This window comes from Triticum aestivum, chromosome 5D (assembly GCF_018294505.1).
Source record: "Triticum aestivum cultivar Chinese Spring chromosome 5D, IWGSC CS RefSeq v2.1, whole genome shotgun sequence".
Classification (NCBI taxonomy): domain Eukaryota; kingdom Viridiplantae; phylum Streptophyta; class Magnoliopsida; order Poales; family Poaceae; genus Triticum; species Triticum aestivum.
Window position 1 is genome coordinate 491250640 of NC_057808.1, and position 13340 is coordinate 491263979.

Genomic DNA, 13340 nt, shown 5'->3' on the forward strand with positions numbered 1-13340 from the left:
CGCCCCAAGCGACGACCCGAGCTCTTCTCCAACCTCCGGCCGCCGGAGATCGCCTCCGCCGCACCGCCCGCTCCGGACCGTCTCCGAGCTCGCCGACCTGCTCGTCTGACTCGCCGTGAGCCACTGACCCGAACCCCCCTCCTCTGCGCTCCATTTGCACGCTGAGGCCATCGCTCCGCCGGAGACCAAACCCCGCCGTCGCCCGCGCTCGTCGCCGGTGCTGCTCCGGTGACCATTTGGCCCCGGGCATGCGTCCATCATACTCACCGCACCACGTAGATGCCGGAGGTGCTAAATGCACATCGCCACGGCCACCGCAACCGCGTCCCCGCTCTCTGCCGACTCCGGCCGCCGCAAAGCTTGTCGCCGGCGCCACTCCGGCCACTCCCCGGCCGCGCCACCCCCACGGTTGGATGCGGACGAGCGTCCGCATCCCGTAGCTGTGCTCCGCGCGCCAAACGGCGCCCCGTAGGGCAAACCCGTGGTTCGCCGCCGCGTCTGGCCTCGCCGGCGTCGAGTCGCCGGCAGGTTTGACCGAGTTGACCAGGGTTTGACCCCCTTGGGTCATTAACATGTGGGCCCGAGGCCCTGCTAATTTAGTTTAGATGCTAATTAAATTTTAGCTAACCCACTGACTCGCTGACTGTGGGCCCCAGCCCTTCTAATTACTTTAGTTAGGATTTAACGAAACCCTGGTTAGCACTGAGTCAATGACAGGTGGGCCACACCTGTCAGGTTTGACCTGGACGGTCCTGTTGACCAGCTGACGCCAGCATGACTTAATGCTGACGCATTAATTTAATTACTGGAATTATTTTTATACAGGAAATTCTAGAAAATACCCTAAACTTCTAAAAATCATAGAAAATAATCTATAGCTCAGAATGAAAAGATTTATATATGAAAAATGATCAGAAAAATCCAATCTATCCATCTGTACTGGTTTCATGCATGTTAGAGCAACCTAACCAAGCTGTTTAGATGAAACAAGATAATGCACTTATATGACTCTATAAAATGGGTTTGCATTTGAATCTTTGGTTCAAATGGACTCATCTCGATCTGTTCTAGCTTGCATTAGCCCAAAACACGTTCATATTGCCATGTCATGATCATGCATCATATTGTGCATTGCATTGATTGTATTTCTTCTCTGTTGCCGGTATTTGTCCCCTCTCGGTAGACGATGTTCCGGCGTTGTGATCGTTGACACTAATGAAGACTCAATGCTATCTTCAGAAGTGCCAGGCAAGCAAAACCCCTTGTTCATCCCGATACAATCCCACTCTCTCGCTCCTGCTCTCTTTTACTGCATTAGGACAACAACGATTCATCTGTTAATGCTGCGGTAGTTGAACCCCTTTATCCTCTGCATGACCTGTCATTGCCACAGTAAATAGATGAAACCCACTAGCATGAGTAGGAGTTGTCTGAGCCCTGATGTGCCTACTCATTCATGCTTGTTTGTCATGCCTGCTATTGCTTAGAGTTGTGTCAGGTCTGATTCATCGGGGATGGATTGGAATGTGGTGAACATGTCCTACTGTTGAGAGCTAAGTGTGTGAACACGATTTGGTAAAGGTAGCGGTGAGAGGCCATGTAGGAGTACATGGTGGGTTGTCTCATTGCAGCCGTCCTCAGGAACTGAGTTCTGTGTTTGTGATCCATGAACAGTTACTACCGCACATTGGAATGCTTAAGTGCCCCTCTCGACTTATTAATCAACTTGATCTCTGTCCAGGAGTTGCAACTAGTTTCTGGTGTTTGTAGGTAGTGTTAGTAGTCTACCAAGTGGCACCCGGTACAGGTGGGCTTGGGACAGACTAGGCACCGTGGCACGGTGTACCAAGCGTAGATCCATCCGTCGAGGTGGGCTTCGGAACCCTGCACACATCGTTTGGGGCCGTGAGCGACACCCCGGCCGGATCTCCTTGCGGATGGAACCCGAATAGGCGATAAACCTGGACGAGAGACTTGTGTGGTTAGTCAGGTCGTGGCTGGCTCCCTCGCCAGGCTTCCGCTTGAAGGTTGCCGAGGTACACGACGTGTACATGGTGGTAAGTGGCGAGAGCGTGTGTGACGAAGTACACCCCTGCAGGGTTAATATGATCTATTCGAATAGCCGTGTCCGTGGTAAAGGACTTCTGGGTCGCCTGTACAGTTCATAGACAAGTGAAAGTGGATACTCTAAAATGCGCAAGATAAGCGTGAGTGCTATGTATGGCATTCTCGTAGGGAGACGGGAGTGGATCCATGGTGGTGTATTGATATGGTGAATATGTGGACTCGTGTGCGCCACCTCAAAAGAGTTACTTGCAGTCGTAGTTCAGGATAGCCACCGAGTCAAAGCTGGCTTGCTGCAGTTAAACTCCACCACCCCCTTTGTTGATACCGATGCATATGTAGATAGTCCTGGTGTAAGTCTTGCTGGGTACATTTGTACTCACGTTTGCTTATTTTATGTTTTGCAGAGAGACGTCAGTCTCGCTAGTAGTTTCGTGTGGACTTCGACGTTTAGCTTGATACCTCAGCTACGATATTGTGCCCTCGGCAGGATCTGGTAGATAGTCAGGCTTCGCAGCCTTTTTCATTTGTAGATGTCTGTACTCAGACATGTTAAGCTTCCGCATGTGCTTTGGCTTGTATGCTCTGAATGTTGGGTCATGAGACCCATGTTTGTAATATCTCGCTCTTCAGAGCCTAATGAATAAATACTCTGAGTCGTAGAATCTTGTTGTGATGCCATGTTGTATTTGCACATATCGAGCATATTGTGTGTATGATTGAAATGCTTGGTATGTGTGGGATCCGACAACCTAGTTGTTTATCCTTGGTAGCCTCTCTTATGGGGAAATGTAGTCTTGTGCTTCCATGAGCCATAGTAGTCCGCTACAGCCCGGTTCACCGGAGTCCTGCTAGCCCAGCACTACTGCTCCGGAACACTTGACTGGCCGGCATGTGATTCACTTCGTTCCTGTGTCTGTCCCTTCGAGGAAATGTCACGTGGTGACATCCGGAGTCCTGCCTAGCCTGCTACAGCCCGGTTCACCGGAGTCCTGTTAGCCCAGTGCTACAGCCCGGATTCGTACGCTGCTGACCGACATGCTCGATGTTGATTCATGTATGCCTGTCCCCGTAAGTTAGTGCCACTTTGGGTTCACGACTAGTCATGTCGGCCCGGGTTCTCTGTCATATGGATGCTAGCGACACTATCATATACGTGAGCTAAAAGACGCAAACGGTCCCGGGCCATGGTAAGGCGACACCCGTGGGAATACCGTGCGTGAGGCCGCAAAGTGATATGAGGTGTTACCGACTAGATCAATGTGACTTGGAATCGGGGTCCTGACAGCTTTGATATCAGAGTCTGACTGCCTGTAGGATTACCAAGCCAAACTGGTCGAAGTCGAGTCTAGAAATGCTTTAGTTATATAAGGGAATTGATTGTGGATGGGAATGTAAGGCTCTTTTTACTCCTTTACCTTATGCCCTTCTGATCCGAGTCACCCTCTTCTTTTCTGCGGGGATTAAGAACTAGGCTTCTCATCTTCCTATTAGGATCACGTGTTACTAATCCGTAGACTTATAGGATTGTTGGTTTCAAGCCTCAGTTCAGTTCCTACTACTTCCGTATGTTCATATCTGGCCTCAAAACCTTGTTATTGTGCTTCTAAGTGGTTATGCCACCATTTTTGCAGGATGTCTCAAATCCTTTGAGCATTTACAGTCGTTATGCTGTCCGAGTCATCCCAGGCTTCTAAATAATCTGACGCATTTGCAGATCCCTTCTTTCCGTTCTCGATGTTCCTTTGGGCCAGATTAACCACACTAACGGTCTGTTGAGGTACTTCATTGCCTTGACATATGTGTTGGAGCTAGTATTATGACCCTAGGCATCCGAGAGAACCATCTAGTAATCTAGCCATGTTTTGTATTCCCAGTGTGATGATTCTGGCCATCATTCTCGAAAGCATCCCGTGATGCCACTTAGTTAGTAGGCATTCTATTCCCGGGTTTCTGAACTCGAGATTCCCTCCACTTACCTCGTGTTGATAGTGTTGCTCGTACCTTTAGGATATTAGTAACCTTTGCGATAGTCCTCGAGGTCCGTGGTATACCATTCTTCCAAATACCATGAACCATCCTTGGCAGAACCTCCTCGTTGAACCAAAAGATCACAACAAGAGTGCTCTCGATGAGTTCTCCATTCTACATTGTGAATCTGCCAGTTCTACCTTTCTGCATGGGTTATCCGGAAGAAATATGTTGAACTTGTTCGACATACTAACCTATGCGTCCACAACTCAGAAAGTTATATGTTCCTTTGAGTTGTCCCTCTTCAGTCGTATTCCGACCTTCGTCTATCAATTGATAGTCAGGACTAGTTGTGCATCCGTGTTATCGATACCTTTCTATTCTTGTTGTTTGTCAAGCCATTCTATTTCAGAATGACTAGGAGAAACAAACTTCGGTACCTCGTCCATATTTAGGATGGGTCAAAGTAGTTGTATTCCACAGATCAAAATGCCAATCCAGTTTTTGTTCTGCTCTACCTTGGAGTGCTACCATCTTTATGTCAAGAGTGTCATGAGAATTGCACCACCTCTTATGAATTCTTGATTAAGTGATACTCCTCGCCATCATCGTTCATTCCTCGGTCCCCGTGTTATTATAACCGGAATACCGACAAGTGAATTGTGATGTGTGAAATCGATACTCCTAGCAACTCCGTTGCTTGGTAGTTAATGGACAATACCCTCATCCTTAGTATGTCGGTTATTGAATCGTCATCCTAAGATTTATCGTGCGACCTAGTCCATTTTCCCTGGTGCACTCCTCGATTAATGAGATAGGATTGTGCCAATCCATCACTTCCTTGGTCATATCGTCTTGCCCTGAAAAGCAAGATTGTTCTCGAGCTTAGCAACATATCGGTGGCTCGTGATTTTCCGAATATCTTCTCGGAAGTGTTACTAGGTTATCCCCTGACTGTTATGTTGAGCTCGTGATCAAGTTGGTTTTCTTATAAACCACCCCTTCTCCAAGAATCTGTGTTGGATACCCCTGAGCTAGTTGGTTAAGCTGAACAGCAACTTGGAGAGTTGGAAGATAAAAGCTTGCCTAACTTAGTTCATTCCAAAGGATATCTCTTGTGTGTGTGTTTGTTGTAGAAAGATGATTTCTTCATCGATTGGTCCTCGTGATCAATTAATGGACCTATCATCTTAACCAAACTTTGATTTGAGTATGGGCTAATATCAAATCAAATCAGAACCAACGATGTTCATAATGTTGTCTTACTCGCGGTTGATCCCTCGAGCATACACCATTATATCTTTTGGGTCTGACCAATGCTATCACTTGTTCACATAATTATGGAAGTCCATCTCCATTGGAATTTTGATAAATTGTTGCTGAGCCCATCAGCAACATTCTTATCTTCTCCATGACTCGTGTTGAACATTAAGTTAGTGTTGGAAACTTGTGCTAGCATTTTCTTCGTGCTATCTCATGAAGGATATGTTTGGATGAAAGAAGTGACTTTCTTTAATTCACGTGCACTTGATGTAAGGTGTCGCCGTGGATCCGAGAAAGATTGTTTTTGTTTTCTCTGGAACCATCCCAAGTCAGTCATGCATGTGCGAAGTATGCTATGGTTTGATAGGCTCGCTACCTCCATTCTATATGTGTTCCTAGCACACCAAGCCACTGATTGATTTGTTCAAGGAAAAGGAGCTTGTTGTGCTAATTCTAGATCATGCACAAGACTCCAATATCCTCGATGATGGTTCCCCACCTAAACTCGGTAGTGTTTTATCATAAGACTACTATGTGGTCATGCTTGTCCGAGACAGCGTGTTCACATGTGTTTAGCAGAACCAGCTCATGTTTTGGAGCTTGCTACCGTAGCTCATTTCCCGAGAATCTCGCAACGTCATCTCGTCGATTTGTGTTGCAAACCTTCATTTTCTTCTAGACTCGATGAGTCTGGAATATCCTGTTACCAACCAGATTTGAGTCTCAGGAAGATATGATGGTTGGAACTTCTTCCAAGAACTATGATATAGGTTCCAGTGAAGTGGATGCACCTAGCTGGAAGCACCATTATTGTAGTATCTTGATTAAGCCGTTTGGTCACTTCCCATGAGGATTTCATATGACTTATCCCACAGGTTGTTCCTTATGGATTTTTGTGCCTCCGAAGTCCGACCTTTACCTGATGGCCATGTTGATGTTTTAAGCATTGACCGTGGTACCTAGTACATCAAGGAGAACATTAGAAGCGGAATGCTAAATGTCTCTCGGTCGATCATCCAAATTTGCTTCTTTGGCATTGCTAAGGAAAAAATCTGAGAAAGTGTTGTCCTCCTTTGCACCTGCATCCTCCATCACCGTTCATCATGGTAGTATGATGTGTTGCCAGGATCCTCGGCACGGATGTTGGTAAAACCTTGATGAATATGGAAATGCTCAAGTTCTTGAAAGCACGCTCAGTCACTAGGTTATATCCTTGGTATCAACTGGAATGTGCCTTCCATTTGCCGAGTTGTTCTATAACCATAGTTCCCTTTCCAAATTGAGTGTGCCATTCTTTTGAATTCTTTCAAACGATCATTTGTAAATTGCCTTACGCTGGTATGAAGAGTTTCAATGATCTCTGAATCAAAAGTAATTCTTTTTGCCACTTAAGGGAATATTTCTATGAGCCACCCTCCCTAAGGTGCCCCGTTATGGAATGATGGCAGATAACTCCTTGTTATCTTGAAACCATGCACCGTCTTATTCAGCGTGGAATTGTGCTTATCAACTTGAATCTTCATTCTCTGTTTCACTTCTTCCCTCTGGATGTATGTTCCGTGTCTTGGCTCGAGAGATGTTCGACATCTCATTCCGTGAGTTGATCGTGAGTTGCTCGATCTTTAAGAAGATCGATTCCTATAGAGTTTCTTCTGTCGTCATCATGTTGGATGAAGATCCCGAAAGCAAAGACGACAAGATCAATTTGAAGCAATGAGTCAACATCTTCGATGAGGGTATTGGATCAAGAAGATTGTGTTAGCTTTTGTGTCCCCTTTTCCTCTTATCCTACGCTTGAATCTCGGGACGAGATTCTTGTTTAGTGGGGGTGAGTTGACACATCCCTAGCTTCTCGTATTGCACTAGGCTAGCTTCATGTGTGCATCATGTTTGAATTTTGCAGAAAATTGAAATGGGGATTGCCTAAACCCTAGCATTAAAGGAATTCACTAGGTTCAACCAAAATATTTCCAGTAAATCCAAATGGCTTTTAAAAATGTTCATCATTTCTGGAAAATGCTAGAAACAATAACCAGAGGTGCTGCACATTTTTCCATGACATATTTGGGCTCTGCATTAAATCATACTCTATTTGCATTTGGGCATTTAAATGCTATTAAATATTTTAAATGCTCAAATAGTCATAAACTAAAATGTTTACTGTAGGATATATTCCCAACAGTGATCATGAGTAGTTTCATGAGTTTAGGAAGTGTCTAAATATTTTTAATAAAGCCCTAAAGACTACAGAATATTAGAAAACAGAAACAAATAAAAAAAAGGAGAGAAAGGATACCTACCTGGCCTCACCTGTCGCAGCCCAGCTGGCCAGCCCACCTGGCCGGCCCAGCCCAGCGCCGTGCCAGTCATCCCCCACCTCCGCCAGTAGGCAGAGGAGGGACACCGCGACGCCGCCGCGCGCGCCACGGCGTCTCTTGCTTGCCGCCCGCGCCTCTAGAGGATCTGGACGACGCCCACGTCGCCCGCTCGACCGCCCCGATACCTCATTTCCCCCCTGGTTCTCTCTCTCGCCCTCTCCTCGCCATGGCCGAAGCAGCCGTCGCCGTCCTGCCGACGTAGTCGCGCCCACCGTGCTCCCCTTGCCTCTCCGACGCGCCCCCAAGCTCCGCCTCATCGCCATCGCCATCTCCGTCGACGCACGCGACGCCGAACGCCCCAAGCGACGACCCAAGCTCTTCTCCAACCTCCGGCCGCCGGAGATCGCCTCCGCCGCACCGCCCGCTCCGGACCGTCTCCGAGCTCGCCGACCTGCTCGTCCGACTCGCCGTGAGCCACTGACCCGAACCCCCCTCCTCTGCGCTCCATTTGCACGCTGTAGCCGTCGCTCCGCCGGAGACCGAACCCCGCCGTCGCCCGCGCTCGTCGCCGGTGCTGCTCCGGTGACCATTTGGCCCCGGGCATGCGTCCATCGTACTCACCGCACCACGTAGACGCCGTAGGTGCTAAACGCACATCGCCACGGCCACTGCAACCGCGTCCCCGCTCTCTGCCGACTCCGGCTGCCGCAAAGCTCGTCGCCGGCGCCACTCCGGCCACTCCCCGGCCGCGCCACCCCCACGGTTGGATGCGGACGAGCGTCCGCATCCCGTAGCTGTGCTCCGCGCGCCAAACGGCGCCCCGTAGGGCAAACCCGTGGTTCGCCGCCGCGTCTGGCCTCGCCGGCGTCGAGTCGCCGGCAGGTTTGACCGAGTTGACCAGGGTTTGACCCCCCTGGGTCATTAACATGTGGGCCCGAGGCCCTGCTAATTTAGTTTAGATGCTAATTAAATTTTAGCTAACCCACTGACTCGCTGACTGTGGGCCCCAGCCCTTCTAATTACTTTAGTTAGGATTTAACGAAACCCTGGTTAGCACTGAGTCAATGACAGGTGGGCCACACCTGTCAGGTTTGACCTGGACGGTCCTGTTGACCAGCTGACGCCAGCATGACTTAATGCTGACGCATTAATTTAATTACTGGAATTATTTTTATACAGGAAATTCCAGAAAATACCCTAAACTTCTAAAAATCATAGAAAATAATCTATAGCTCAGAATGAAAAGATTTATATATGAAAAATGATCAGAAAAATCCAATCTATCCATCTGTACTGGTTTCATGCATGTTAGAGCAACCTAACCATGCTGTTTAGATGAAACAAGATAATGCACTTATATGACTCTATAAAATGGGTTTGCATTTGAATCTTTGGTTCAAATGGACTCATCTCAATCTGTTCTAGCTTGCATTAGCCCAAAACACATTCATATTGCCATGTCATGATCATGCATCATATTGTGCATTGCATTGATTGTATTTCTTCTCTGTTGCCGGTATTTGTCCCCTCTCGGTAGACGATGTTCCGGCGTTGTGATCGTTGACACTAATGAAGACTCAATGCTATCTTCAGAAGTGCCAGGCAAGCAAAACCCCTTGTTCATCCTGATACAATCCCACTCTCTCGCTCCTGCTCTCTTTTACTGCATTAGGACAACAACGATTCATCTGTTACTTGCCGCGGTAGCTGAACCCCTTTATCCTCTGCATGACCTGTCATTGCCACAGTAAATAGATGAAACCCACTAGCATGAGTAGGAGTTGTCTGAGCCCTGATGTGCCTACTCATTCATGCTTGTTTGTCATGCCTGCTATTGCTTAGAGTTGTGTCAGGTCTGATTCATCGGGGATGGATTGGAATGTGGTGAACATGTCCTACTGTTGAGAGCTAAGTGTGTGAACATGATTTGGTAAAGGTAGCGGTGAGAGGCCATGTAGGAGTACATGGTGGGTTGTCTCATTGCAGCCGTCCTCAGGAACTGAGTTCTGTGTTTGTGATCCATGAACAGTTACTACCACACATTGGAATGCTTAAGTGCCCCTCTCGACTTATTAATCAACTTGATCTCTGTCCAGGAGTTGCAACTAGTTTCTGGTGTTTGTAGGTAGTGTTAGTAGTCTACCAAGTGGCACCCGGTACAGGTGGGATTGGGACAGACTAGGCACCGTGGCACGGTGTACCAAGCGTAGATTCATCCGTCGAGGTGGGCTTGGGAACCCTGCACACATCGTTTGGGGCCGTGAGCGACACCCCGGCCGGATCTCCTTGCGGATGGAACCCGAATAGGCGATAAACCTGGACGAGAGACTTGTGTGGTTAGTCAGGTCATGGCCGACTCCCTCGCCAGGCTTCCGCTTGAAGGTTGCCGAGGTACACGACGTGTACATGGTGGTAAGTGGCGAGAGCGTGTGTGACGAAGTACACCCCTGCAGGGTTAATATGATCTATTCGAATAGCCGTGTCCGCGGTAAAGGACTTCTGGGTCGCCTGTACACTTCATAGACAAGTAAAAGTGGATACTCTAAAATGCGCAAGATAAGCGTGAGTGCTATGGATGGCGTTCTCGTAGGGAGACGGGAGCAGATCCATAGTGGTGTATTGATATGGTGAATATGTGGACTCGTGTGCGCCACCTCAAAAGAGTTACTTGCAGTCGTAGTTCAGGATAGCCACCGAGTCAAAGCTGGCTTGCTGCAGTTAAACTCCACCACCCCCTTTGTTGATACCGATGCATATGTAGATAGTCCTGATGTAAGTCTTGCTGGGTACATTTGTACTCACGTTTGCTTATTTTATGTTTTGCAGAGAGACGTCAGTCTCGCTAGTAGTTCCGTGTGGACTTCGACGTTTAGCTTGATACCTCAGCTACGATCTTGTGCCCTCGGCAGGATCTGGTAGATAGTCAGGCTTCTCAGCCTTTTTCATTTGTAGATGTCTGTACTCAGACATGTTAAGCTTCCGCATGTGCTTTGGCTTGTATGCTCTGAATGTTGGGTCATGAGACCCATGTTTGTAATATCTCGCTCTTCGGAGCCTAATGAATAAATACTCTGAGTCGTAGAGTCTTGTTGTGATGCCATGTTGTATTTGCACATATCGAGTATATTGTGTGTATGATTGAAATGCTTGGTATGTGTGGGATCTGACAACCTAGTTGTTTATCCTTGGTAGCCTCTCTTATGGGGAAATGTAGTCTTGTGCTTCCATGAGCCATAGTAGTCCGCTACAGCCCGGTTCACCGGAGTCCTGCTAGCCCAGCACTACTGCTCCGGAACACTTGACTGGCCGGCATGTGATTCACTTCGTTCCTGTGTCTGTCCCTTCGGGGAAATGTCACGCGGTGACATCCGGAGTCCTGCCTAGCCTGCTACAGCCCGGTTCACCGGAGTCCTGTTAGCCCAGTGCTACAGCCCGGATTCGCACGCTGCTGACCGACATGCTCGATGTTGATTCATGTATGCCTTTCCCCGTAAGTTAGTGCCACTTTGGGTTCACGACTAGTCATGTCGGCCCGGGTTCTCTGTCATATGGATGCTAGCGACACTATCATATACGTGAGCTAAAAGACGCAAACGGTCCCGGGCCATGGTAAGGCGACACCCGTGGGAATACCGTGCGTGAGGCCGCAAAGTGATATGAGGTGTTACCGGCTAGATCGATGTGACTTGGAATCGGGGTCCTGACAACGCGCGTCATTTCTTTTTTGTACGCCGAACTTTTCATTCGATCGCTGAACTGTGGCGAGGTAATGATCGTCGAACTTGGCCGCTTGATCGCCGGATTTGTGGCGTCTATTTTGTGAGGAAAAAAAGTCCATTTTACTACCCTGAATAAAGTGGGTGGTTCACTTTACCCCCTGATCAATATTTCTGCTTCTTGTCGCCCCCAAACAAACTCAAACCGGACAAAACACCCCCTTGTCTGGTTTGTCTCCACCCACTGCTGATGTGGCAGTAGTCAACGGCGGTATTTGACTAGTGGGGCCCACTCGTCAGGTGACCCATCATTGTCTCCCGGCGGCGCTGTAGGTGGTTGTGGTGGCGCGGCTGACCAGAGCAGCATCTATGGGCACGGACCGGAGGTGGAGGCCGATGGTGGGGTCGCTGGACGGCGGCGAGGTGCTGCAGGAGGCCCGGAGGTGGCCGGCGGCGAGCTCCTGGTTGGAGCAGGAGCGGTGAAGCGGCGGACCAGAGCTGGGAGTGAGAGGTCTTGGCTCCCGTCGACCAGAGGCGGCCGACCATGGGGGAATGGGGTGCAGGGGCGGTGGCGCTTCGCACCACTTCTCACCCCCGGCTGCGCGGGGCAGGAGGCGCTGGGCTGGGCCTTGCGGGGGCGTCGGGCCAGCGGATCTGGCAGGGCGACACGGGACTTGGCGCTGGAGCGAGCGTCGTCCTCCTGGCGGCGCAGTGCAGCTCGGGCGCTGCGGTTTGGGGAGGCCGGCGGGCGCGGCTTCCGGCGGGGAGGAGGAGATGGGGAGCATCCGGATCTAGGCGAGGAAGGCCGGTTCTCACCGAAATCGGCGCTGGCGGCGGCGGACGGAGCTCCATGGCGGCTCCTGGTGCTCCTGCGAGAAGAGAGGAGAGAGACGTGAGGGAAGGAAAGAGAGAGAGAAGAAGAGAGAGGAAGGGGAGGAAGAGAAAGGGAGGGAAGGGAGGAAGAGGGGCGGCGCGACTGGAGCTGCCGCTGATGCGGGCGCTCGTCGGCTGCGGCAGGGAGCCACCGGCGTGAGGAGGGAGCCACCGCAAATGTCCAGGGGCATTTTGGACGATTATGGGTCAAAACCACCGTTGACTTGTGCCACGTCAGCAGGAAGTCGAGACAAACCACCCAGGGGTCTCTTTCAACCGGTATGTGTTTGTTCAGGGGGTGAAGGGAGCAGAAATATTGATCGGGGGTTAAAGTGAACCACACACTTTATTCAGGGTAGTAAAATGGACTTTTTTTCTTTTGTGAGCGGGAATGACTACGTTTGAATTTGCCCCAGCTTGGGGGACGACGCCTGGGGGCGTGGCTCGGAGCTAGGTCGCCCCCAGGGGCCAATCTAGCGCCGGTTCGCCCCCAGACCACTCTTTTTCGGCGCCCTGGGGGGCCGAACGGCTGGAGATCCTCTAATTCTCAAAGTTGGTTTCTGTTCATACCTAAGCTGCTGGTTCTCGGAGCTAGTTTGCTTTCACACCTATCGGGAAGAGGGGGAGGGGAGGGGGGTCCTTAATGTAACTCTTCTACCTACAGAGTGGTGACGAGGCGCTTAGCCAGGGGGGAGGCGCGCGGCTCCCGGGCGGGAAGGAGAGCACGACCATCGATGGGGAGGCGAGCCCGACTGCCGGGCGACGGTGGTGCTGAGGCACGCGACCGTTGTATGGGGAGGTCGCCGAGCTCCTACCACCGGGTAAGGGAGCAGCACATAGCATGTAGCAGCCGGAGGAGGCGTGCGGCCATCCGGATAGGGGGCACGCGGTCGCTCGAAGACGATTGCGTCGAGGCGTGCAAGCCGACGCAACGCGGAGGCCACCGAGCTCAAACCCCTTCTTGCCTTTCACTGCTTCCACCCTTCGATTCCTCTACCAGAACCGTTTGGCCTGCGACAGAGCAACTGTTGCGGTGGAAAGGATTACACCAGCTGTCCAGTTGCAAACTTACACTAGGGAAGCGGGTTGCTCTTGAGCCATCCGATTTAAAAATAGATCCAATGGCCACAATGTT